Below are 27701 nucleotides of genomic sequence, written 5' to 3' on the forward strand. Positions count from 1 at the left end.
TCTGTAAAAATCGAATTACCCCGGTAACTTTAAACCACAATCACAAGATTTTGTTTTTCCGATTTCTGATTTTTTTTTCTCATTTTCTGTATTATTCTCTGATGCAAAAAAATGACAAATAAAATACTCCCCAGAAATGGGAAAATCAGAAATTGGAAAAACAGGAAATGGACAAACGGAAATCGGCCTTTGTGTAAATCGATATTTCCACAGAATCGGAGATGGACATTTCTGGCCATCCCTAGTGACTTGGTAGATGATGTCACCATACAACAACAATTCGTGTATTAGAACCCACAGAGTAGAATGTAATTTTTTTCCCTCTCTACAGTAACTGCACACTCAAAATTGTAAAATAACTCTGAAATGAAAGGCATATAAAGTCTGTTATTGCTAAGTAAAAAAATACATAATGGTTGTTTGGCTGTCACGCTGATTCTTTGGCATCGGTAATCTCCGAGTCAAACACCTGCAACACGATTGCAGCCAATGGAGTCTGAGCAGCCAATGAAGTCAGAGTGATCTCTTCTCTCCGCTCATTCTGGGAAAAGATACAGAAAGTATTGCAGGCAGAGGATTTGCTCGACAGTCAAGCAGACGGCAATTTCGTTTAAAATCAGCAATGGTCGCAACAAGCTTCCTCCCGGTCTCTTGTATGGGAAATAATAGACAGAATGTGAGTTTGCCGACCATTTAATCCATTTTGACACATCCAATTGAAAAACAAACACAAAATCAATTTTAAAATATTCGATCTATTTTGCTCTAGCGACGCCATGACCTGAATGCCATGTCATTGCATTTGTCTACGGTTAGCAATAAAGCTTTTTTTGGAGGGGGAGGGGGAAAAAATTCCCAATTGCGTTGGAACCAGTGCCTTCCAGCAGCAAGAAAGATCTGACCTCATTTTCAGCATCCGCCATTCCTGTCACGTCTTAGCGTTAACCACTTTGTGATACAGAGCTATTAATGGAGGTGTGAATAGTGATCACTATTTTGATTACTTTAGACAATTTGTATATAAATGGCAAATGAACATTGATTTTAAATCTGTTTTCTTTGGCAGAACCTGTTACCGAGCGTAATTGTTAGTCACCTGCTGAGAATACAAAGGCAACAGTGATTGCTTTATGCACCGTTGGCGGCAAGTAAACAGTAACAACAAATAAAAGGCGGAGGCTGCTGCCGCGGCGATGGTCGTGGGCCTGTTCTTTTTCATTCCTGCCAAAGCAGATAACACACTCTGACACAACAGGCAGATAACAAACACTCAACGTTGCACAGAATGGCCATTATAGGTCCTTAGTCCATTTTTCTATCTGTCTCTTTGATGCTTTGGTGCATTTCAATTGCCTTCTTGAAAGCGACGTTTTAATTTAAAGTACTCACAACAATGGCTTGTAAAAAGCCTTAAAATAAGCGGAATCTCTAGCTTCCCCAATCCCCTATAGATTTTGGCTTGAAAACCTTATTTTTTTTTTATATATATTTTACATTTTTTATGTTTTGTCTTTTTTACCTCAAGGAAAAAAAAAAAGTAAATAGTTGTGAAAACGTAAATGAGGTTTTAGGTAAAGTGACTTGATAACACCTCAGGTTCTTTTTTAGTCATTACCAGATGATTAACCGATGCTGAAGAATAAATCTGAAGACATAACGCAAAGTCCGTCAAGTATTTTAAAGCAAAAAAAGGCAAAAAAAAATTTTTTGTTTTGTTTTTTTACCTCAAGGAAAAAAAAAAGTAAACGGTTGTGAAAATTTAATGAGGTTTTAGGTGAGTTGACTAGAGAACACCTCGGGTTAATTTTAGTCATTACCAGATGCTTTAACTGTGCTAAAGAATAAATCTGAAGACATAAAACAACGTCCGTCAAGTTCTTTGAGGCAAAAAAAAAAGGTAAAAAATATATTTTTTAAAGTAAATAGTTGGGAAAACGTAAATGAGGTTTTAGGTAAGGTGACTAGATAACACCTCAGGTTAATTATGGTCATTACCAGCACTAAAGAATAAATCTGAAGACATAAAGCAACGGCTGTCAAGCAAAAAACAAAAACAAAAACAAAAACAAAAAAAAAAAAACCCCATCAAAGTCTATCAGAAGCTAACTCAGTCAATTATATAGTGATTCAGTTCTTGACTCCTTGAGGTGTAGGTAAGCTTTCTTTCTGCTCCAAGTACCATTCTTCCTCAATAATTGGATGAAAAGCGCCAGAAATTTCAAATATCATGTTGGGAGATGCCGCTTATAATTAGCCATTTGTAAGATGAGAAGATCAATTGAACAGTGGAAAGCCCAAAGCAGCTGGACTCGCTGTGTGTGTGTGGTTTTTTTTATTTAAGAATTCACAGCAAGTCAAGTTCCTTTGGACTTGCCACTTCTACATATGCCGTCTGTGACCTGGATGATTAGAATTTTAGGCCCTACAGCTCAAGTGAGGATTAAAGCTAATGTCAACTGAAATAATAATAATAAAAAAACAAGCAAAAAGATACTTACCTATGGAGAGGGAAGGCTCTGGGTCCTATAGAGCCTTCACGTCCCCTCATTCCAGCATTGTCGTCTTATTCCAATCTGCCGCCATGGAAGGCTTCATAAGTCTTTGGGAACCCAAGTGCTATTGAAGACTGTCGGCTCCGCACTGCGCATGCGTGAGTGCGAGCTAATGCCGTACAGAGCTGCCCATTTTCAGGAGCACTTGGACTGCCGAAGACCTCCGAACCCTTCCATGGCAGCACAGAACACAATTTGATGTATAGTTTGAATACTGCTAACGGGGTGACAGCGCTGCAATGAGGGGACTGTGAAAGGCCTTCCCTCTCCATAGCTAAGTATCTGTTTAAGTATCTAGGCACCAGTTCACAATATCACCTTTATTAATCACCCCAGCTTCCCAACATAGATGCAATAAAATTAACCTGACAGCTGTTTCGGTGGCAAATTGTACTGCCTCTGACGAAGTAGGGTTTTTCCTACGAAACAGCTGTCAGGCTAATTTTATTGCATCTATGTCGGGAAGCTGAGGTGATTAATAAAGAGGACGTTGTGAACTGTTGCCCGAATCTCTATGTTTTCTCTTTATATGCATTGGTATACTATACCCGGAGGCACAGTTACTGCACCACTCATCCCTTCACTGCCAGTCATACATCTAGTGTCGGTTCTCTTCCTTCTCCCTGCAACACGATTGTTTAAGTATCTGTTTGTTTTTATTATTTCACTTGGCATTCACTTTAAATGTATGACAAAATGGTGACATGTGGATTATTTAACCACTTCCCTTCCCTGCCATTTTCACAGTTCAGATCAGCTTTGATAACTTTGGCAATATCAATAATTATCACAACTAAATAAAACTATAATGTTTTTTTCAGGACAAATTAGGCTTTTTGTGGCTGATATTTGTTTTTAGTAATTACCTTATTTTCTGTGCATTTTAAAAAGAAAATAAGGAAAAAGGTGAAAAAATACACAATTTATCCACTTTCATTCATTGTAGCTTTAATGTAAACAGTTCTATTGTACATTAAACCCACACATTTTATTTGTCTATCTCTCCTGTTTATTTAAACAGTTCATGTGTTTTGATAATGTATTAGATGTAACAATTAAGTAATGTATACAATCTGCTACTGTCTGCTCCTGGAATGTGTATTTTACACTTGTTTACTAAGTAACTCTGCTATTGAATTCCCTGGTGGGAGGAGAGGGGTTTGCAATCATTCCTTTTCAACTCTATTGAGTTTTTATCAGCTCAGAGGTAAATAAACAGTGTTATCTAAGATTTTGTAGGGATGAAAGTGCGGAGACTTATGTTCACGTCATAGGGACAGGAAGTGGTTAAAGCAAACCTGAACTGAACTTTAAAAAAAATAGATAATCAGCCATTTTTACAGAGAAGGCTCTGGATCCCATAGAGCTGTTTCAGACCTTTCTCCTTCTCCTCAGTCCACCACTGTCCTCCGTTAATTGGCGCCTTTGAGACTGCTTGGAAGGCTACCAAAGCACTTGCATCTCTGAATTCTTTCAAAGATGGGAGCATCCATACGGTGCACAGTACGGTTCGCTCATCTTAGGAAGTACTTGTGTCCCCAAGTACTTCCAAAGGCTTTTCAAGGAGGGCATGTTTCACCTGCAGGGTAATTTTACTGGGGGAGAGCAGGGGAATGAGGACACGGAGAGAGGACATGGAAGGCTCTATAGCAGTGATGGCTAACCTTGGCACTCCAGCTGCGACAAAACTACAAATCCCATTATGCCTCTGCCTCCCCGAGTTATGCTTAGAGCTCTCAGAGTATTGCAATGCCTCATGGGACTTGTAGTTCCACCACAGCTGGAGTGCCAAGGTTAGCCATCACTGCTCTATAGTCTTGCCTCTAAATAGGTAGAGATAGAGTATCTAATTTCTTTTTTTTTTTTAAACTCACTTCACGGTCATTTTAAAGGAATACTGAGGCGTCATGTGACATGATGAGATAGACGTGTATGTACAGTGCCTAGCACACAAATAACTATGCAGTGTTCCTTTTTTTTTTTTCTTTGCCTGAAAGAATTAAAAATCAGGTATGCAATTAACAATTTCTGACTGGGCCGGGACCTGGTCGGACTATAGCTTAACCTTCAGTGATAAGGAATTATAGCCATAAAACACTTTCCCAGCAGAAAATGGCTTCTGAGAGGATTTAAAAAAAGCTCAATAGTTTTTAGATTTTAGCTCTGGCATTCTTCAATGCAAATGTCACTGAGCAGAGACAATGAAACAGTAAAAAACTAAAAAGTAAATTTAAATATAAATTAAAATGGTGGGGTATCTAAAAAGTCATTTTTAGTAGATAGATACAATTGTTTATCTCATCAGTTTGTTTTCACCTCGGTATTCCTTTAAGTGAGAGTCAAGCTTTTTAAAACAGCACATTTTTGGTTGTCTGAGGCTGGGAATGTACTAGGCGTTGCATGAAAGGTTGCATTTTGCTGCATATGCGCTTGTGTGTTTTAAGTGCATTTGTGTGTGCGTTTTGCACATGTGTTTCGCACATGCATTTTGCTTGCGTTTTAAAGCAATTGTGTTTTGCACATTTTTTTTGTGCGTTTTTATATACGTTTTATGCTTTTATGTTTTATCACTAGGAAGTCAACAGGAAGCGGAAATACATCATCAAATTTGTTTTTTATAAAAAATTCAAAAAATGCAATAAAGCGCTATACCCATTTCAACCTGCAGGGATTTTTCACCTTATGCATCAGAGCAATTTTCACCTCCCATTCATTCGCTAATAACTTTATCACTACTTATCACAATTTATTGATCTATATCTTGTTTTTTTCCGCCACTAATTAGGCTTTCTTTGGGTGATACATTTTGCTAAGAATTATTTGTTTATGAATGCATTTTAACAGGAATATTAAGAACAAAATGGAAAAAAAATCATTATGTCTCAGTTTTCGGCCATTATACCTTTAAAATAATACATGCTACCATAATTAAAACCTATGTATTTTATTTGCCTCTTTGTCTGGGTTATTATACCATTTACATTTTGCCCCTATCAGAATGTATAGCGCCAATATTTTATTAGAAAATAAAGGTGCATTTTTTCAGCTTTGTGTCCATCACCATTTACATGCTTATAATTTAAAAAATGTTTGTAGTATACCCCCTTCACATGCATATTTAAAAAGTTAAAAACAAGGAACACCAAGAGCCCCAATAGTGTAATATGTACTGGTAAATGGGTACTAGATAGAGTAAATATTAATACTCACAAACCAGGGTTACCATTAGGCAACCACTGTAAAGGCAGGTCGGGGGATGTTCCTGACCCCACTCAGGAATAAGAAGTCGCTCTCTGTAGATGAGAAAAAGGGGGTTCAACCCTCCACCCAGGGTGGACTCAATATTATGCGGGAGAACAGAGGCGCCAAAAGGATAAAAGGGAGCTAAATGAGCTTAAAAACCAAATTCTTGGTAAATTGAGGAGGTAGTGGTGGACTTACCTCCTCCAAGTAGACACACATCGACTGTAGTAAAGACAGTCAATATATTTTATTTATGAACTCCAAATATGCAACGCGTTTCGCAGGTTTGATCCCGCTTCATCAGGCAATAACAACGGAGCAATAGCATATGTGGTCCGTGGTCAGCTTCCTTTTATCCTTTTGGCGCCTCTAATCTCCTGCATAATATTTAAAAAGTTCAGACCCTTAGGTAACTATTTATGTTTTTGTTTTTTAATTGTAATTTTTTTTCCCAAAAAAATGTTATTTGGGTAATTTTTTGGTGTTGGGAAATAAACAGTTAATTTTTAATGTCATAAAGTGTGTAAATTGCTTGAAAAATGTATGTAGATGTAGTTTTACTATTTGGCCACAAGATGACCTTGAGTTTTTGTTTTTTTTCCTTGTGTTTCTCGCTTCCTGGAAGCACAAGTAGGACGGGGAATTTTTGTTTTTCAGAAAAACAGCGGTCTCTGTTAAGAGACCATCGGTTTTTCTGCTGGGGACTTAGATGGGTGAACAGGAACCATGTTCCTGTTCACCGATCTCTCGGCTACTGGGGAACAGCACTGGGACGCGCCAGCGATCGCGCGCGGGAGCGGTCCACTACAGCAGAGCAGCCGCCTGGACATGAGGATCACGTCAGGGCGGCTGAAATGGATACCTCTGCGTCACCATTGACTTACATTATGTGCATTTTAGATGCGTTTGGAAAAATATGTAGCAAGTTCAGCATTTTCAAAAACGCACATTTCAGAATGCAAACAAATGCGTTATTTTCATGCAGCCCATTGACTTACACTATATGCCTTAAAGCTAGTGTTTTACGCAACACTAGGATTTCTGTCTATCTTATTCCTACCCTCGGGGCGTTTATCACTGAAGCCGCAGAGGTTACCAACTACAGCGGCTGCAGCGAGTGTGGCTAATAAGGGGTAACAGGCAAAGATATGCTGTTGAACTGCTGTAGTAGCCGTAGCTGTGGCCATGCCATGCCATGGCTATGCCATACGACATCAGTAATGGGCACCAAACAACATCATTAAAATTGACTTAGCAGCTAAATAATTAGCTGCAAAACTTATACACTGATGATCATGTAAAGCTGAATAAATAGGAATGACAAAAACAACTGTTCCAATTTACGGGGTATCTGAACCTTTAAATTTGGTGACAATGAAGTCAGCAACTGTCCACAATTTATTAACCCCTCCCTCCCCTTTGTCTGAATGATACAGCTTAAAGAGACACTGAAGCGAAAAAAAGTAAATAGTTAACTAACAGTTGAGATAATAAAAGTCAGATAACAGCCCTCTCCACGACTTTGAAAGTCGTAGAGCTTAATGACTTTTTTGTATAGAGATAACAACTGGAGTTTCTTAAATCTTCCTGTACTGGAAACAATTAGACTGATGTATCTGATCTTAATGTTTTATTTCTTAGCTGTGCTACACATACAAATCATAATATCATCATTTATTTTTCGCGTCAGTGTCTCTTTAATTGGAGTGATTGTAGGTCATAGCCCACAACACTCAGGTTAAATTGGGGTATGTTAGTGCGCAGGGGTAATATCAAGCCTGGTCAGTGTGACAACAGGGCAAGCTGAATTAGGATAAAAGCCTATCCGTCATGCTTCGAACCTGGAAACCTTCAACCGTATTCTCAAAACACATCCCTTCAGACAAGTCTATAATTTGCCATAGGTAGTATTGGAGGCTCATTGCCTAATCCACTAACTCCTGTGTCTCCTTCCCTAGTGTTTCCACCCAACTACCCTCTAGATTGTAAGCTTGCAAGGGCAGGGAGATCCTCCTATTGTTTCTTATTGTGCTGTAATTTATTACATGAACGTGTACCAATTTTAGTGGTGTCTCTAACCAGACATCATGTATGTATGTATGAATGTCCTGATTGTACGGTGTTTTAAAGAGGAACTCCAGTGAAAATAATGTAATAAAAAAGTACTTCATTTTTACAATAATTATGCATAAATGATTTAGTCAGTGTTTGCCCATTGTACAATCTTTCCTCTCCCTGATTTACATTCTGACATTTATCACATGGCGACATTTTTACTGCTGGCAGATGATGTCACTGGAAGGAGATGCTGCTTGCTTTTTTGGCAGTTGGAAACAGCTGGTGTTTCCCACGATGCAACAAGGCTCCCACAGTGTGATGTCAGGACCTCAGTGCTGTGAGGCGCTGACATCACACTGTGGGAGGGGTTTCACCCCAAAATCAGCCATAGAGAGCCCCCTGATGATCTGTTTGAGAAAAGGAATAGAATTCTCATGGGAAAGGGGTTACCAGCTACTGATTGGGATGAAGTTCAATTCTTGGTTACGGTTTCTCTTTAAACTTTTCATGTATGTATTATTATTTAGTATTTATATAGCGCCAACATCTTTCGCAGTGCTGTACAGGGTATATTATCTTGTCGCTAACTGTCCCTGTTTATCATGTAGTGTCTATATTGTAGATTAGGGCCAATTTAGGGGAAAGCCAATTAACTTGTCTGTATGTTTTTTGGGGATGTGAGAGGAAACCAGAGTGCCCGGAGTAACCCCAAGCAGACATGGGGAGGATATACAAGCTCCTTGTAGATAGTGCCCTAGCTGCGACTCAAATCGGGGCCCCATCGCTTCAACAAGAGAGTGCTAAACACTACACCAACGTGCTGCCCAACGTTTGATTTGTACTATGTACAGCACTGCAGAAGATGCCCTATGGAAATAACAAGTAATAATAAAAAAACATAATTTTTGGGATTGAATTATAAACATTAAAACTTCAGAATATTAACATGCATTCCATAAAAACATGATTTGCATTTAACACCACTCACACCAGACCTTGGTAAAGTAAACAATGTTTGGCAAAGTAAGGGTTAGGGTTGACTTTAATTTCGTATATTACAGTGGTTTGCAAAAGTATTCGGCCCCCTTGAAGTTTTCCACATTTTGTCATATTTCTGCCATAAACATGAATCAATTTTATTGGATTTCCAAGTGAAAGACCAATACAAAGTGGTGTACACGTGAGAAGTGGAACGAAAATCATACATAATTCTAAACAATTTTTTTAAATAACTACAAAGTGGGGTGTGCGTAATTATTCAGCCCCCTAGTCAATACTGTGTAGAACCACCTTTTGCTGCAATTACAGCTGCCAGTCTTTTAGGGTATGTCTCTACCAGCTTTGCACATCTAGAGACTGAAATCCTTGCCCATTCTTCTGTGCAAAACAGCTCCAGCTCAGTCAGATTAGATGGACAGCGTTTGTGAACAGCAGTTTTCAGATCTTGCCACAGATTCTTGATTGGATTTAGATATGTACTTTGACTGGGCTATTCTAACACATGAATAGGTTTTGTTTTAAACCATTCGTTGTCCTGCTGGAAGGTGAACCTCCGCCCCAGTCTCAAGTCTTTTGCAGACTCCAAGAGGTTTTCTTCCAAGATTGCCCTGTATTTGGCTCCATCCATCTTCCCATCAACTCTAACCAGCTTCCCTGTCCCTGCTGAAGAGAAGCACCCCAAAGCATGATGCTGCCACCACCATATTTGACAGTGGGGATGGAGTGTTCAGAGTGATGTGCAGTGTTAGCTTTCCACCACACATAGCGTTTTGCATTTTGACCAAAAAATTCCATTTTGGTCTCAACTGACCAGAGCACCTTCTTCCACATGTTTGCTGTGTCCCCCACATGGCTTGTGGCAAACTGAAAACGGGACTTCTTATACCTTTTTGTTAACAATGGCTTTCTTCTTGCCGCTCTTCCATAAAGGCCAACTTTGTGCAGTGCATGACCAATAGTTGTCCTACAGACAGATTCTCCCACCTGAGCTGTAGATCTCTGCAGCTCGTCCAGAGTCACCATGGGCCTCTTGACTGCATTTCTGATCAGCGCTCTCCTAGTTCGGCCGGTAAATTTAGGTGGACGGCCTTGTCTTGGTAGGTTTACAGTTGTGCCATACTCCTTCCGTTTCTGAATAATCGCTTGAACAGTGCTCCGTGGGATGTTCAAGGCTTTGGAAATCTTTTTGTAGCCTAAGCCTGCTTTAAAATTCTCAATAACTTTATCTCTGACCTGTCTGTCGTGTTCTTTGGACTTCATGGTGTAGTTGCTCTCAATATTCTCTTAGACAACCTCTGAGGCCCTCACAGAGCAGCTGTATTTGTATTGACATTAGATTACACACAGGTAATTACACACAGGCACTCTATTTAGTCATTAGCACTCATCAGGCAATGTCTATAGGCAACTGACTGCACTCAGATCAAAGGGGGCTGAATAATTATGCACACCCCACTTTGCAGTTATTTATTTGTAAAAAAATTTTGGAATCATGTATGATTTTTGTTCCACTTCTCACAAAATCGATTCATATTTGTGGCAGTAATATGACAAAATGTGGAAAACTTCAAGGGGGTTGAATACTTTTGCAAACCACTGTAAGGTACAGTAGTTACATTTGTTTACAAAGCACTCTTACAACATTATATGCTAGCATGTATCTCGAAACATTCCTGTAGAATGCCAGCTAGACTGAATTAATGTTCAGTAAGCTTGAAAGCGTAGCAATAGACTTGCGGTTGAGCCTGACGTGCGTTTCGGGGCCTCAGCAGTCTCCCTGGGGACCCAGCAAGTTAAGTGACCTAGTTTTTCAGGTATTTTAACAGGCCTAACTGTGCTGTAGCAGTTGCTTAAGCCTGAATAAAGAGCCTGGCTGACAATGCCTGAGCAGACACTTTATGATGGTATAGGCAAGTATAGTATCAGTCCTAAGTTAGAGGGTGCATGTCAATGACTTTTGCACGAATAAATTAACTGCTAAAAATATCAACATAGGTGTTAAGATTTGTCTTGGAGGGGCCCTGTCTCACAAGACCCACAATCCAATTCCTCCAATTCAACTGTATCTCCACGCTTGCATATATCTCTGGCTTACTGTCCACAAAGCAGGCCCTTAATACTTCAATTTAAGAATTTAAGCGCTGGGAGCCACATAACTAATTTTTTTTTCACTGCTTAAACTTTCATAAGCCTATCCATACCTCAAACTTAATTGTTAAGTTTGCAGATGATACGACTGCCATTGGACTTATATCAGACAATGAGGAAGCTGCATACAGAGAAGAAGTTAGGAACCTGACTGCATGGTGCGACATTAACATCCTGTTATTAAATACAAAAAAGACCAAAGAAATTATTCTGAACTTTAGGACCACCAAAAAGGCCACTCACTTACCGCTAATGATCAATGCAGAGACTGTGGAGAGAGTTTCCAGCTTCACATTTTTGGGGAGTCCCATCGCAGAGAACCTGCCCTGGGCTAGTTATGCTTTAGCTGTAACTGGCAAAGCACAACAACGCCTCTACTTGTTGAGAAAACTAAGGAGCGCCAAGGACCTCCCACAGAAGCTGCTGGTTAATTTCTACAGATGCACTATAGAAAGCGTTCTGACCAATTGCATGACGGCCTGGTACAACAGCTGCACGAAGGCTACTAGAGAATCCCTGCAGCGAGTTGTTAAAACAGCAGAAGCCATTATCGGCACTGAACTGCCATCACTGAAACTTTTGTATAAGACTCGCTGTATGAGAAGGGCCAAAAACATTATCAAGGACAACACTCACACCGGAAACACCTTGTTTGAGCTCCTTTCATCAGGTAAACGTTTTAGATCAATCCGCACACACACAAACAGACTGAAAAACAGCTTTTTCCCATCCGCCATAAACTTGATGAACTCTGAATCCTCTCTGAAATAATTAACACTGTGTATAGTACAAATTGATTAAATATCTGTAATACCTGGCATACTTGTAAAATGTCTTCTCTTCCTACATTTGTTACTGTCACTATGTTCCCTATATGCACCGTGGGGTTGTCATGAAAAGTAATTTTGCTGTGTTACACAATGACAATAAAGTGCTTGGCTCTTGAATCTTCACATATGAGCTCATATTAATAATACAGGTAATAGGCCAATATTCCTACAGTTCACTTGATGTAACTTTGAGTATATTGTCTAACGTGGATAGAGACATGGGCCCATATGCAATTCTTTTTTTTCCTCCTAGGTTATATTTTCACAACTTGTCATAAAATGCCTTTTAAAGAAACTCTGTAACAAAATGTTGAGCCTTATTTCTTCTATCCTGTAAGTTCCTATAGCTGTTCAAATGTGCTCTGTCTTACTGCAGCCTTTCCTAGTTGCACAGTGGCTGTGTTATCTCTGTGATATGATCTAATCTTCTCTCCTCTGTCAGCTCTGTCGGGCTCAGGCTGGAATGTGCTGTGCTGCTTGTCATTGGCAGAAGCTATACACACCCTCTCCAGGCCCCCTGCACACTCTGTATGACTCACACACTGAGCTACTCTCGGCCTATCACTTGCTATGTCTTTTGTTTGTAAACACCGCCTAAAACTGGCAATTACAAGCCAGGATTGCAGCAGGGAGTGGACAGCAGACAGTAAAATGCCCTTAAAGAGACAGTGAAGAGAAAAAAAAAGTATGATATCATGAATTGGTTGTGTAGTAGGGGTAATTACTAGAACATTGGTAGCAAAGAAAATATTGTCATATTTTTATTTTCAGTTATACAGCTTTTTTTATAACATTGCATCATTCTCTAATGCAGTTTACACAATACTCAGCATTGTAAATGTTTTTACAGAACAGGCAGTGAACTTTTGACCTGTCCTGAACTGTTCTCTGCAAAAGAAAAACACAATACGTTGAGATAACCTAATCAGAAGTCAGAGCTCTCTGCAACTTAAAGGGATACTTAAGTAAAAAAAATATAAAATGATTTTTACTCACCTGGGGCATCCCTCAGCCACCTGAAGCTGTATTGTGCCCTCGCAGCCTGGCTCCGATCCTCCTGTCCCCGACAGTGGCTACTTCCGGGTTCGGCGACAGCCGCCGACAGGCTGGGAACGCGAGTGATTCTCCGCGTTCCCAGCTGCTATATTACCCTCTATGCTGCTATAGCGTATAACATATACGCTATAGCAGCATAGAGGGTGATATAGCGGCTGGGAACGCGGAGAATCACTCGCGTTCTCAGCCTGTCGGCGGCTGTCGCTGAACCCTGAAGTAGCCCCCGGTGGGGACTGGAGGATCGGAGCCAGGCTGCGAGGGCACCATACAGCTTCAGGGGGCTGAGGGATGCCCCAGGTGAGTAAAAATCATTTTATTTTTTTTGACTTAAGTATCCCTTTAAGTCGTGAAGCTCAATGGATATTTGCATAGATAACAACTGGAGTTTCTTAACTCTTCCTGTACTGGAAACAAATATTAGACTTATGTCTCTGCTCCTAATGCTTTATTTCTTAGCTGTACTACACAACCAATTTATTATATCATCATTTTTTTTCCACTTCAGTATCTCTTTAAAACCCCCAGCAAGCAAAAAAATACTCAAAGTAATTTTGACAGTACTCTTCACCTACTGTTTGGTACTTTTTCAATTGCAGAGTGCTGAAAAGTTATTTAAAATAGAAAATGAAAAAGTATCTCCTAAGAGAAAACTTGGGAGAAAAAGTGAATTGCATATGGGCCATTGAGTAATGTCTGCTCATGATAAACCTGCAAATTTCTTCAGGTGAGATTCTGTAGATTAACCTTTGATCAAGCGTGATTAAGCCTCCAGAGAGACGCGAAACGGCTGTCGCAGGTGATTTCAGGGCCCCACCAACCACCTGCAAAACCATGCTAATGACAAAGCGATTCCCAGTGTATACATGCCATTGGATATTGCACGTCTGTCTGGATTTACATGCTGGACTGCCGCAATTTACCACAGTTTGTTTTGAATGGTGCCCTCGTTCTGTTTCTGTGTACTACATGCTTTGCCTTCCTTCATCTCCTCAGTAGGAGCACACCAATCGGGACAAACAGCTGAGACAGAGACTACACATAGAAAGATCATTTACAATCGTTTTTGTTTGTATATATGCTATGTGAGTGCCGCACTTATCACTCTTTGCCTTCTGTTCTGAGCTTCTGTAAACTCTTTTTCTGAATATCATGTGGGCAGGACAGGCACAGACCGCATCATAACTTGCTTTGCATCATGTCATGAGCGAGAAGTGACCAGCATAATGTGATTGGCTACTTTATTGGTAAATCGTGTTACATAAAACAATTTTTGGGGAAATGCTGAATGGGAATTTCTGTGGAAAGCAGCCTATTACTCTGATAGGCTATCAAAGTCCGTGGTGGCGCTATGACCTTGACCTGAAGAAGCGGGTAAGACCTGCAAAACGCATTGTCTTTTTTAGTGTCCAGTATAATTGTCCTTTTTGATACCCTACTCCTCACCCGAAGGTAAGATTAATTATTTATACAATCTATTTTATTATAAAGTGTTTTGGGGGCACCTCCTCCCACCCATTCCAGTATTTTACCCTCAGACAGTGGCTCCCTCGTGTCATTTGTCCAGTGGTTCTAGTTTTATTTATTGGAGCACGACAGACAACAGTACCAAGAATTCTCCACCTGCTTGCTGGGTACACACTATGAGATTTTCTGGTCGATTTACTGTCAGATCGATTATTTCCAACATGTTCGATTTGCTTTCCGATCGATTTCCTATTTAAGTAAACGTAAATCAATCAGAAAATTCTCAGAAATCAATCGGAAAGCAAATCGAACATGTTGGAAATAATCGATCTGACAGTAAATCAGAAAATCTCATAGTGTGTACCCAGCATTACAAAGGTTATCTTTTAGCAAGCCAGTTTTGTACATAATATTTGTGTTAAATTGATTTCCCATTGTTTAAAATATTACACTATAATGAGCATTCTGGTGCTCTCTGTCTTTTTTTCCTCCTATTTCCTGGAGTTCATTAATTGACGTTTATCCACCGGACGCACCCACTATTTTTACACTTAAGTTCGGGAATACCTTGACTTTAATTTACTAAGGTTGGAGTAAAGTGTAGATAGAACATGTGTGATCCAGCAAGCCGATTGGAGGAAGCTTACGGAGGCGGGGAGGGAAGGGACACAGGTGGGGAGCTGTGCTATACAGGAGGCTGGAGAGCGGCGGTGAGTGGCAGCCTGAGGTAAATAACAGGCTAGTGACAATCTGCGTGTCGCTAGCCTGGCGCTTTTTATAAAGGGGGACAGCAGAGCCCATGGGGGGGAGGGGCTGGAGGCACACTGAAAGGACAGAAAGGCAGCTGATTATATACAGAATGTGCCTCTGTGTCCTAATATGATTTTTACAAACCCACCTTGGCCCTTGGGTTTTCTTTAAATACATTATATGCAAATTAAGTGCAAACCTGCTGCATGCTGTCAGTCGTGACACGCACGCACACACACACACACACACACACACACGCACGCACGCACGCACGCACGCACGCACGCACGCACGCACACACACACACACACTACCCCATACACCTCCATGTATCATGAATTCTAGTGCAAATTTGCATGTGTGAAAAAACACATAAAAACGCACGTAGTGAAAATGGGCTCTTGTTTTGGAAATGATTTGGACACATGCTGAACGTGATGACCTGTAATTACTTTTAATTTTGAAAGGTGAGTATTGTACTTTCCACAATTTTTGAAATGTATTATTTCTTAGGTAAAAGGAAGCCTTTAGGGTGTTCAAGAAATGTAACAAACAAACTGATGAGTGCTCATATATTGGTAGTATTTTATGAAGCAACCATAAAACTAGAGATTATAGCTGCTAGGTTCCAAATTGCTGAATTTCTTTAGATAAGTGCAACTATTTAATGTTCATAAAACGAGAGCTGGAGCTTTATTTCAATCGCTGCTTTATGTTTTAAGCTACATCAACATTAAATATGTTATTTACATGCATGGGCTATGTGCGTGTCTTTGCTAGTGGGTGCACCTTTTGCTAAGAACATCAGGCCTGCATGGGTACTGCAGAGCCACCGATGTATTCCTCAAATATCTGGCAATGAATGGAGGAAACCTCTAAACATATCTGACATCTGCTATAATACACGGGGTGCACCTTGGCCTATTATTGGTCACTTGTAGTTTGTTCATATCATCGCTCCACCACGGCAGATCCCCTCCTAGAATCCCTCCACTGGCTTCCTATCCAGTCCAGAATCAGATTCAAGATACTGTGTCTGACCTACAAATCTGTCCACAAAACTTGTCCAACCTACATTTCCGATCTTACTCCGAGGTACACACCTAGCCGCTCACTCCGCTCTTCCAATGAACTTCGCCTAACCGCCCCCCGCATCACCCAGTCCCATGCACGCCTCCAGGACTTCTCAAGAGCTGCTCCAACACTATGGAATTCCCTACCTCCACCCATTAGGGCAGCCCCCTCCTTCAACATCTTCAAGAAAGCCCTCAAAACTCACCTTTTCACTCTGGCCTACTACCCCTCACAAGTGCTCTAAACCTACAGCTGAACTCTGGTCCCCTACCGTTCGTGTCCTTACCTCTCCCTCTAGATTGTAAGCCTTTGGGCAGGGTCCTCCTCCTTTTGTGTCCTACCTGATCATGCACCTCTATTACTGTGCACCCATGCTATGCATCTGAGTGAACCTAACTTGCCTAATCTCCATGCTCAATCCAATGACTAAGCATTACCTGGCACTCATACTGTGCCGTGTGATCTGGTTTTCTATTATTCCTGTATTGTCATATTGCTGTATGTCACCCCTAAATATTGTCTGTAACCTAAATTAATGTTCAGCGCTGCGTAATATGTTGGCGCTTTATAAATACAATAAATAAATAATAAATAAATAAATCATGTGATCAGATGCAAACAATAATGGGCAAGGGGGATTTCCAGGTAAATGCAACATATTCTAGTGACGACTAAATGTCTTGTATTCTTTCTAGTGCACTATTAAGGAGAGTATTTTTCACTATCTGCATTCTTACAGTGCATTCATTATTTAAAGGACAACTGTAATGAAAGGGATATGAAGGCTGCCCTATTTAGTTTTTAACAATACAATACCAGTTGCCTGGCAGCCCTGCTGATCTATTTGGCTGCAGTAGTGTCTGAATAACACCAGAAACAAGCATGCAGCTTATCTTGTCAGATCTGACAATGATGTCAGAAACTCCTGATCTGTTGCATTCTTGTTCAGAGTCTATGGCTAGATGTATTAGAGGTAGAGGGTCAGCAAGATAGCCAGGCAATTGGTATTGTTTAACCACTCTGCGACCGCCTAACGCAGGATGGCAGCCGCAGAGTGGCTTCCTTGTTCTTCAGTCGATTACCGGCTTGTGATCTTGCGATGCGGGAAATCCGTAAACTGAATCAAGCTCCGTGATTAGCCTGCGATCGCGGCTGGCAGGCTGTTTTCAACAGTTAAATGGCAGAATGTATGTGTACAGCGCTGCGATCTAGTGCAGCGCTGTAGATAGAATGTGCCTGTCACCTAACTGGCTCAAAACTGGATCACAGTGTAGGGCCAATTAGGAAGGGGGGGGGGTAATTTTAAAAAATATAATTTTTTATTTTAAAAAGATATCATTTTAATGAATAATAATAATAATAAAAATGCCCCAACAATCTGAGACCACCAAAACAATGCTGCATTAGTTGCAAGTAAATGCGGTAACATTCACTTGGTTGCTAAGTTGTATGAGAGAGCAATAAACTGTTAAAGCTGTGCAGTGCTGAATTGTAAAAAATGGCCTGGTCACTAGGGGGTATAAACCTGTGGTCCTCAAGTGGTTAAAGGAATACTATCGATTCACATATTTTTTTCAATTGACACAGGAATTGTTTGGGAAGCGCTGCTAAGTACTGGTGTATACATTTTAGTAGCAACTTCTTTGTTTACTGTTAGCAAAATACATTCAAACTTTACTGACGCCAAAACTGACGGCTGACTGAGCCATGAGGAGAGGGGAAATTCCCCTCACACTTGATCAGTTAACTCTATGTGTAGCTCTGTGTGTGACAGAGAGAGACAGGACACAGGAGCTGCAGCTGTTGGGAGCTCTGTTTCTGACTGAAGTGTCTGAAGAGAGCAGAGGAAATGTAACTAATTGTCACAGCTTTTTCATACTGTTTTTGCTGTCAGAATTTGACATGTTTGATATTTGCTTTCTGTAGTCTGATATGCAACTCTGGCTGTGCATTGAAGCAGACACCCCTTCTGCAATTGATTTGTACCAATATAGCTAAATCCTACCCTCAATAAATTACAGCTTTTGCCTCTGATATTTAACATGAAAAGTAGGAAAATGTTTACACAGCTACTTAAACATTATTTGCACACTGTCATTTTAGAACACTTGGGTATCGATAGTATTCCTTTAAAAGAAAATAAACATAGCAGCCTCCATATCCCTCTCACTTAAGTTGTCCTTTAATAACGTCAAGGGATCTAAAAGTGATATAGATATGGGGTCTTTAATTTTTACCATATTCTTCACACTACAGGTTCCCTTTAGAAAGTTATGCGAGACTAAAAGCTTCAAACAGATATCACATTATATAAAAATAAACCGGTAGGTAGGTAGTTCCTCCAAAAAAGGGTCCTAAAAGTACCCATACACAGTACAATCGAATAGTTTGAATTTTTTTCAACCAAAACAATCGAGTAGAGAAGAAATTGAAATCAATCTTTTTTTCAATCAACAAAAACGATCGATCATTTTGTTTTTTTGATAAATATCTGATTGCATGTTTTGGAGAATCAGGTTTATTGTTTAGGAAATTGAATGGTGTATGGTAGATTTGCTAAAATAATATAATATAATCAAAATCTTATAAAACATTTTTTAATGAATAATGTATGCCAATCTTTGGACTATGATAGGAATATTAGACTATGACTGTGGTAGGATTAGATTGCGAGCTCCACTAAGAACAGTCACGACTATTTACTCTGTAAAGTGCTGCAGAAGATGTCAGTGCTGTATAAATACATAATAATTATATGGAAGGACACTAGACTATGACTATAGTAGGGATAAGGGATTAGATTGTGAGCTCCTCTGAGGACAGTCAGTGACATGACTATGTACTCTGTAATGTGCTGCAGAAGATGTCACTGCTATATAAATACATAATACAATATAGTAGGACATTAGACTGTGACTATGATAAGGATGAGATTGTGAGCTCCTCTGAGGACAGTCAGTGACATGACTATGTACTCTATACAGTGCTACAGACAATGTTAACACTAGGTAAATGCATAATAATAGAGTAGAATTAGTTATCATTATATTTAAAAAGGAAAAGAAAAAGAAACGTAACCCATCCCAACACGAGTGAGAACACCCAAAAAATATTGGAAGTATTAATGTTGGAAGAAGAAGTGTTAGTACCCTTCCTGTATTACATATTTTTAATACTCAAAAATATTTTACTGTTACTACCTGGTCTAATTAAGCCTCACAAGTTGGTGCATACTTTTTTAATGTATGGGGTATCAATCATAGACATCAGCACCCTTGTCTCTTCTCTGAAGTGCCCTTATCAACAGCTGAGGACCACTGATCACCTGTTATTGATTACTAAGGGCAGAAGCTCTTATGATGCCTCTTTTCTTTAGGTTGTATTCTTTTTAGATATTCCGTTGAAAGAAGTATTGTGGTTTTGGTCACAGTGCATTTGTTTTCCTAAGTTTTGTGGCGAACAGAAAAGAACCAGCAGTTATTAGTGGAACATTGTCGCTGTGGGTGATTTCGATCACACTCTTGCTTATTCAATAATTCTTTGGAAAACCTGTCCATGAGCTGATGTGACCAAGGTGAGGTATTGCAAACTAATGCCTCATAATACAGGCATAATCTTAAACAACACTTATGTTCTACAGTGTGCTCCAGGCCTGAAGACCTTCAGATGCAATAATAAATAAACAGTGTTATTTTTAGAAAAAAAATGACCCCATTAGGTTCCCATGCCCTTGTCAGTTCTTTATACATCGACGCAAATTAGAAAAAACAGCAGACCTCTGTTGAAAGTGCATGTTGTGCATTGATCTTCAATTCTCTAAAAGTATGATGAGAATGACCACAAACGCAAACAAATGATGGTCTGTTTAAGAACCATTGCTGTTTACCATATAAGCTGAAGTCCATGCTTCAAAAACTGATAAACATATTTAAATGTTACATGTAGTGATATAAACAACTTTGGCATTTAAAAAAAAGAATTTTTTTTCTGAGGAAATGTATGTTTAGTTCTTCTGGACATGTCTGTAGTTTAAGAAGTGTCACTAAATTAATTTATTAAGCAAATGCTGTGTAGAGAAAATATGGGGCAACTGGGGGCACCTCTCCATAAAAGCCAATCAGATTTTTTTGTTTGATTGTTTTAAACTTTAAAGAGAAACTCCGACCAAGAATTGAACTTTATCCCAATCAGTAGCTGATACCCACTTTTACATGAGAAAAATAATGATTTTCACAAACAGACCATCAGGGGGCGCTGTATGACTGATTTTGTGCTGAAACCCCTCCCACAAGAGGCTCTGGTACCGTACGGTACTCTGGGCAAACTGTCACAATGTAACAATGTTCAGACAGGAAATAGCTGTCTGTTAAAGCCAGACCAGCTAGAAACAGCTCCATAATCTGCCCACAGTAACAATGTCTCCATGTAATACAAGTCAGAATGTGAATCTGGGAGAGGAAAGATTTTACAATGAGCAAACACTGACTAAATCATGTATACATAATTATTGTAAAAATGAAGCACTTTTTTTTTTACATTATTTTCACTGGAGTTCCTCTTTAAGGCTACATTCACAGTGGTGCATTGTTGTACGACATAACGACTTCTCTGTAACGCGGCTTACCACACTGCAATGTGCCACCTATGCAACATGGCGAGTTACCTCAAAATGCATCAACTGTTACAGTGAAGCATACATTTCATTGAGTGTATGCTTCTCTGATCCTGACCCAACACATGTTAAACATGTGGAGCCGATTTCCTGATCCATTGCGTACCTGCCGCTACAGGAGGCACAACAGGACACTGAGAACATTGCCTAATAGGACAGGCTGAAACAAACCCACAGCTTTCATGTCAGGTACATCTTTACAAAGGCATCATGTTTGCTATGTGGTCAGTACTCTTGCCATGGTACCATCCAGGGCAACACCTGAAAGGATTTTGCATGTCCCTACTGTGTTTGACCCGTTTGCCCTGATTTGGGGTTTTCTCAAAACTCAAAAATACGTAAGTAAACTTATTTGCTTCTCTTTAAATTGGCCTTACACTATATTAGGGACATCAAATTGTGAGCCAATTTAGGGACAGTGATTGATGCAATACTATTTGAACTGTAAATATCATCTTATAAGCAAGGTCACCCGGGAGTAACTTTTGGTTACTGTTTGATCCCTGAACCAATTTCAATACTATTTTGGTGAATAGAAGTATATTCTAAGTTTATGACAGGGATGGTCGTAGTCAGCCAACTTCGCTACACTGGAAATACGCGTAGCTCTACGCAATTACGCTTGGCAATCTACGTTTCCGAAATCAAAACGTTCGCTACATTTGCATTTCGTAGACTACGCATTAAAATTTGAAAGCTTTGCGTAGTGCGAAGCGTAGTGTATGCGGACGCTTATGCCCTTATTCGGAAGAATGTCCGCATTAATCCGATAAATATGCGCATGAGTGAACTAATATAGGCGTACATTCCACCTTCCAATGCGGAATTGTATACGTATAGAAGGGCAATAATATTTCTGCGCATGCCCAATTACAAACAATGATCCGTATAGATGCGGTTACTGCACGCGTAGTTGACTTTGCAATACATACGTCAACTACACGTAGCAGGCAGAGCTTCGAATAGCTGTACTACGACAACGCATAAGTATGTAAGCACACTAAGCCTACTAACTACGATGCGTAGTTGCGGACTACGATGCGTAGATTCGTACTGGCGTAGTTTACGAGCAACCCTGGTTTATGACTACAATAGCAAAGTGATCTACTTCTGCCATTGCCAGGGGTTCTTTTTTGTGCCTTTTTAATGGGCCATTGACAATGCAGTGAGGGTAGCTAGTCTTGCCCCAAGTCCTTTGTTAAAAATGGAGGGCTTGCTCTCCAGCAAAGCATACGTGAACTGGTAAAGGGGTTTAAGGAATGTTCACCTAATGGGGAGAAAATAATTCTCTAAATTGCTTCCTCAGGCTGGAAGCACACTTGGCTCTGCAGAAAACCATGAGCACTTTTCTTTGCGTTTTCTGTGCATTTTTTAATGCATTGGTGTTTTCCATGCGATTTTGGTGTTTGCATTTCGCATTTTTTCAATATTCTCCCTTTTTCAATGGAGAAAAAAACAATATCATATTTATTCTATTAAACCCGCATGCAAAATGCCCCCATAAGAAAGCACTGTATGGGATTAGCATGTGATTCGCATACAGTAAGCAAAATAAATAGCAAGCTGTGACTTTTTAAAAATACACATTTCAAAATGCAGAGGTGTGCATTTTACTATGCGGCCCATAGATTTCTATTGTGTGAGATAACGCCTGCATTTTCCGCACTATTTACGCTGCCAAGTGTGCTGTCTGCCTCAGAGTTTCGAGCATCTCTACTACATATGTTCATATTTCATTGTCATTGGCACCAGCACCCGCCTATTAAAAGTGACATATTACAATGGGGTCCTCAAAGTTGCCAGAAGCTTCTAAGTGTTGGTGCAGCATGCTGCGCTAATAATAGAATACAATTGTGTAAAAATTCCAGACTCTTTTTTTAACACGTACAATACAATATTTCTTGGAGATGAACTACCTTACTTGCTACAGGCCTAAAAAATATTTTTTTCTAATAGTTAAAAAATAGGACATCCTACACTTGACACGCAAATGGCCAGTCATTGTGTATTGACTCGTTCAGTTTGGACCGTCATAAATAATACTATTAGAATGTGTCCTAGACAGGAGGCAATGTTGATGAGCTACACATGGCGTTCTTTAGCCACAATAAATGATTCATATGCATATTTTCATTTTAATGGGATGATTTTTTTTTAAGGACATGCACAGTGATGCTAAGCTACCTTCCGTCATCCAATCATATTCAAGAAAACTTAAAAAAATTACATACACATATGACTAAATGCTTGAAATGAACTCATCTTCACTTCCCATACCTTCGGCTTTAGTAAGTAGTCATATCTGTTGTCAACTTTAATGTATTCTGGGCCCAATCCTGTTTCCCATTCTTTATCATGTTTATTTTATACTTTCACACTTCTGTATTATCGTATTATACAACTTTAACAACCCCCCACCCACCTGACATCTCTCAAAATAAAAATCACCATTCCATGACCAAAAGTAAATTGCTCTTGAAATATTGTGCTTTGAGTTCGCTGAGCTTTCATGACAATATAATACAACTGGCAAAATATATTTTGGCAGATTTTATCTGACTTTAAAATGTTTCCAGCTGTGAATTGCTGTCAATTTTACCATTCCGTTTATAGCTGTGTATAAAAATAGGAGACACTGATGCTATTTTTCTCTTTTCTTTTTTTCCCCCCTTTTTGCCTTCCTAGACGTGTAATAGAGTATGACAGGTGTGTATTAAGAATCCTCAATAATACGTTACATTTGTGGGTGTGGTTGTAATCTATAACTGCAGACACATTTTAAAACAGTTGGAGGTTACGTGTGTCATTACTGCAGCAAGTGTTTCCAAAAATACTTGAATGACAGGAGAAAAAAAATCACGTTATTTAAACACAATGGAGATAATATTGCTATATCACATTAAACAATGCCTATAACTGCAGAAAGAAAGAAAGAACATTTTTGGAACATAAAAATATTTATCACTGATGGAAATTTTAACATTTGCAACCCGATTAAAAATAGCTTGCGGCTTATTGTACTTTTTGAAGCATGTTGGATGGATTTTTGACTTAGCCTAAATATTTTCCATTCAGTGACACAGGGGGAGGGATATAATGAACTACACATGTCCTGTAATAGGGAGACAATGTATTATACATCACAGCTGAGAGTTAATTTTTGAAATACAATGGACAATATAGAGTTAAGTAGAAAAGATTGTTGCCTGAAGTCGATAGGTCAGGCTCAGCACTGGGGATCAGTCCGAGGTCATTAGAATTCTAGGTGTCAAACGACATCAAGCCGTCTGAGTGGCAATCAGGGAGTCTTTGAGCAATATGATAGCATGCTAAAATGCTTAAGACTGATACTAATATACTAATGATCAAAAAGAACAGATGAAAACAATCTTTTTAACTGCAAATAAAAAGACGGGTCTACAATTCCATATTTTATATATTCTTTATAATACTGTAAAGGCCTGCCTTTCTGTTTGTTAAGGAATGCTTATCCTAGTGAAATGCCTCCTCATTGCCTTACATTATAATGTGGTATATACTGTATATATATATATATATATATATATATATATATATATATATATATATATATTTTTTTTTTTTTTTTTTTTCTATTACTCGGACAGCCTATAGTTACCTAAGAATATATAGAATAAGAATTGCATTTTATTTTAATTTATTTTTAATGTTTTCTATAGTTATTTAAGCCTTTATTAAAAAAAAATCACTGTTGTAAAATGTAGGTCAATTTTTATATTTATTTATTGCAACAGGAAGTGGGGTTAACTACTTCCTTTTCTACAGTCACAGCATGGGAGAGCGCAGAACTGTGCTGGTTACGTGCTCAACCTGCATAATTCAATGATTTTGATTAATAGATCTATTAGAATTTATAATCTGTTTATGACAGATCTTTTTTTGTTTATACAGGCTGGGGAGTGGTTTTAGTTGATATCACCATCAACCCATTTTGGATCGTAGTTGCCTGTGGAGTATCTTTACATTAACCCTGTAATACAAAAAAATAAAATAAGGAAGACATCACTGTGAAATAGAGGTCAGACGTGTATATATTCTTCCTTTACTGATCACTTTTTTTTTTCCAGTCATACAATTTTTTACAGCACAGAGATTAGGAATGTAATCTGTCTCCCATAAAAACCTACCTTTGCAATTTGGAGGAAATTTAAGTCCCTTTAGAAGAGAGTTCTAGGTGAGAAGCAGGCAGGGATTGCAAGGAATTGAATCCTTTCTGTCACAGCAAGCGTACAGCAGTACTGCAATAAGGGAAAATGTAGCGGGAGGTGGGACTTCCAACAATTGACCTCCTAAAGCTAAGTCCTCTTTGAGAATCAAGCTTTGGGATCCACTACCTCTGATTTGCATTGATTATCTCCACTTGAAGGGATACATTTAAATTTTTCTGGCACGGCAGCAAAAGATACAGGGAGGGGGGGGAATCAAGAGTGAAATGTTGAGAGAAATCGAAAGGGAAAAAAAAAGAGAGAGAGAAGCACAAAGACAGTTGCAGGGAAAGGTATCAAATGTATAACTGCTGTCTTTGAAGAGCTAGAGCGCCCTCTTCATGTCATATTGGTAAGACACTGAAATTATTTTTATAGCTTTTCTGACATAGTAAATTTGTTCAAATTAAATATATTTTATTCTATATGAAATTGAAAAAAACAAAAACAAACATCTACTCAATGTGATAGGAAACTAGATTTATTTGAGAGAATTTTAGTTTACAAAAAGTGATCATTATTATTATTGTATAGCAACACTTTACAGAGCACATTAAACAACTGATGTATCTAGTGTTCCTACCGGGTGATAGGACTGATTCACATTTTACTATTCTCTTTGCATATGGGAGGAAACAGAAATATCTGCAGGAATTTCACACTAACAAGGATGAGAAAAACTCCAAGCAGACAGTGTCCTGTCCCCCCAGATATAAATGTGGGAGTCTAGTTCTGCAAGACATTAGTGCTAACCGTTTAGCTCCTGAGCTGCCCAGTAGAGATGGCCGAACCGTTTTCCGGGCGAATCTCTCTGTGCCCTGTACTACTTCCGGGTCGCTATGACCCGGAGTAGTACGCCTGCGCTGGCCCGGCGGTGCGCATCCTAGATCGCGCTCCTGTTGCCGGGCACTCTCTGTGCATGAGCGTGACGTCACTCATGACATCACGCACATGCGCAGAAAGTGCCCGGCAACAGGAGCACGATCTAGGACGCGCACCGCCGGGCCAGCGCAGGTGTACTACTCCGGGTCATAGCGACCCGGAAGTAGTACAGGGCACAGGGAGACTGAGATGTTCGCCGGCGAATGGTTCGGGAACCGTTCGGGACATCTCTACTGCCCAGCCTTCCTTATGTTTTATATGATTACTATGTAATAGGATGGTCAGAAATGCTGATGTCCGGTTCCAAAGAAATTCCAATTTCCGCCAATTCCAATTATCGGTTCCGCTGATTTCTAACTTCCCGATTTCCAAGGAGTCTTTTTTTAGGTCATTTTTTTGCATTCTCTGATTGGCCAAATACTTCTGAGTTGACTCTGCATTCTCTGATTGGTCCAATGCTTCCAAGTTCTGTGATTGGGATAAAATTACCAAGTTATTGGAATGCAGTATTTCTACAGAAATCCAATTTTGGTTTTCCGAGGAGTCTTTTTTTTGGCCTCTTTTTGCATTCTCTGATTGGCCAAATACTACCGAGTTGACTCTGCATTCTCTGATTGGTCCAATCAAAATTTATCGAGTTGCAGCAATGCGGTATTTCTGCAAAATCTGATTTCTGATCTGAAATGCTCAATCTACGGAATCCGAATAAGCATCCCTACATGTGATATGTAGTTAATGCAGTTATTTTCTGGGAAATGTCAATGCAAACCACTATCTCTCTACCTGTCTATCTGCATCGATAGTGGTGATTTACAAAGTAGTATACTGGAATGCACAGACTTTCAGATTGTGTTTTGAATGTGAGTAAAAGTTTAATCCATTAACTATACAGTACGAGTTAATGGGCAAGAAAGAGGGCATAATTATAAATCATGGGACCACTAAGAACAACTTTGATGAGACCCACTTGTATCTACATCCCCTTTCCACTACACCTTGATGACCCCCCAAGTCTGAGGCTCCATGTGTCTGGGGATGAGAGGGGGGGGGGGGGCAAGTATAAGTGTAATCAACATATGTCTCCCACCCAAAAAGGCCCATACATATGCTCAATCAGTGTCGCCTGACAGGGATTGGGACCCAATCCCTCGGACAATATTGTAGGGTCAATGCTGTGCAGATGCGTCATTGGCTTTCAAGGTAAGTGGAGAGAACAATGCTCTCGGTTGTAGCTTGGGCAAAATGATCGGCCTGGATGGATCGGTGACCCAGACGGGTCGGTGGGTGCTGTACACACATGGATTCTCAGCAGAAGCAGTCGTTATTGGCCACCTCAGCTGAGTTTTATCCAGCGTGTGTATGGAGCTTTACGAGTGTAGAGGCAAAACCTCCTGATCTGAAGTATAGATTTCTGTATCAGAGGAAGGGAAGGTAAGAAGTAAGAACTCCCCCTATAGTTATGCCCCTTAAAGGGACTCCGAGGAGTGCCCGCATTTAAAAGAATACACTTACATGAGGCTTCTTCCAGCTCAGCGTAGGCGCAGAGGTCTCGCGGCATCCTCCTGGCTCGTCTCCTTCAAACTCCGCCGCCCCCCCCCCTCCGCGCGTTATCGGCGTCACCCGGCGACACCCAGGCCTTGTGTTGTCCGGCTCTTCCTGGTTAGTGACGCAATGCGTCATCAGGCCGCCTGCTTCGCGTCATCACGACAGGCGGCGTGACAGGACTGCG

At 39.8% G+C, this 27701-nt stretch overlaps 1 long non-coding RNA gene across 1 annotated transcript in view; it reads right to left on the bottom strand.

Moving 5' to 3' along the window:
• Positions 1 to 25154, bottom strand: part of LOC137522406 (uncharacterized) — an 81023-nt gene extending 55869 nt beyond the window's left edge. The window contains exon 1 of the long non-coding RNA XR_011022285.1: positions 25013 to 25154. This is a non-coding gene — a long non-coding RNA (uncharacterized lncRNA). The remainder of the gene's footprint in view (positions 1 to 25012) is intronic.
• Between the last annotated feature and the right edge of the window lie 2547 nt (positions 25155 to 27701).

This window comes from Hyperolius riggenbachi, chromosome 6 (genome assembly GCF_040937935.1).
Source record: "Hyperolius riggenbachi isolate aHypRig1 chromosome 6, aHypRig1.pri, whole genome shotgun sequence".
NCBI lineage: Eukaryota > Metazoa > Chordata > Amphibia > Anura > Hyperoliidae > Hyperolius > Hyperolius riggenbachi.